At 37.4% G+C, this 1,105-nt stretch overlaps 1 long non-coding RNA gene across 1 annotated transcript in view; it reads left to right on the top strand.

The window, feature by feature from the left end:
- Positions 1-438: 438 nt before the first annotated feature.
- The window catches only part of LOC106525929 (uncharacterized), a 3,220-nt gene continuing 2,553 nt past the window's right edge, over positions 439-1,105 (top strand). Inside the window, exons 1-2 of the long non-coding RNA XR_001311192.1 lie at positions 439-522; positions 767-963. This is a non-coding gene — a long non-coding RNA (uncharacterized LOC106525929). The remainder of the gene's footprint in view (positions 523-766; positions 964-1,105) is intronic.

Below are 1,105 nucleotides of genomic sequence, written 5' to 3'. Positions count from 1 at the left end.
GCTGTAATTCTGAGTGTTTTATGTGCTGCAGAACAGGAACCTGTTGTAAAACAGCAATTATGCTGAGTCAGGCTTGATTTTTAGTAATCTTTTCCTGTTAAATCAATAAATCAAATCAAATCAATGTTTACATCTTTTAAGCACCTAAATAACCTGTTAATTATTTAAGACGACAAGTTTGATTCATCTGTTGTTCAAAAAATGCTTCAGCTTCACTGAAGAAGAAAAAAAAATCGGTCAGCAGCAAACAGAGAATTTAACAGCTAAAAAAAGTTTTTTTTTCTTTATTTTTAGTGGCTCAAGGCAGAAAAAAAGCTTAATTGTGAACTTTAATTCTCCAGGAGACAAGTTTTCATTGACTTGTACATAAAAGTTTCATTTAATCGTTTTTAAAGAGCAGAGTTTAACTCAAACATCTTGACTTTTCTGCTCCTGGTTCAGATAAAAACCCAAGCAGTTCAGCTAAACGTCCACATGGAGGCGCTGCAGGATTTCTTCAGAGCAGAAACTCAGGCTCCACAGGTATTTATTTACAGACTGAGCAGCAGCCAGTTGCATTTAAAAACACTGAAAACTTAAAAACAATCAATCTGACACCAGAGTAAAATAATTCAAATTAATTATTTATGAATTTCTAAGTAATTCTTCCTAAAATTTTGATTAAAAAAAACATTTTCAGGATGTTTTTATACCAAACCTTCAGATTTTTCTTCAACAGTTCTGTAGAAAAATATTAACATTTTATTTATATTTATATCACTTAAAGCAGTGAAGAGGAGGAGGAACTCGATGATGAAGAGCTGAACCGTTCCTGATCCTGCAGCTCGTCGTTAATCGTGATTCTGTTCATCGGTGGAGAAAAACGCTTCTCGCCGTGTGAAACGACCCGAGTCTGAACCTTCTCATCAGCTGCAGGACTCATTGATCCAGATCTGACAGCAGGAGGAAGAGCAAGAGGAGGAGGTGAGGAAGAGGAGCAGTATTGATTTTTGCATCCTGCAGCGCCTGACAGCTGAAGTCACTCCGCCTGGCAGACAGGAAGTGCCTGAGCTGATTTAGATCCAAATCCCAAAGATTTCCTGTCTCACCCTCCTAATCCCTCCCC

The sequence above is a fragment of the Austrofundulus limnaeus genome, unplaced genomic scaffold (genome assembly GCF_001266775.1).
Source record: "Austrofundulus limnaeus strain Quisiro unplaced genomic scaffold, Austrofundulus_limnaeus-1.0 Scaffold248, whole genome shotgun sequence".
NCBI classification, from domain to species: Eukaryota; Metazoa; Chordata; class Actinopteri; order Cyprinodontiformes; family Rivulidae; genus Austrofundulus; species Austrofundulus limnaeus.
The sequence above is the reverse complement of the archived record's forward strand: the minus strand, read 5'-3'. Positions and strand labels throughout refer to the sequence as shown.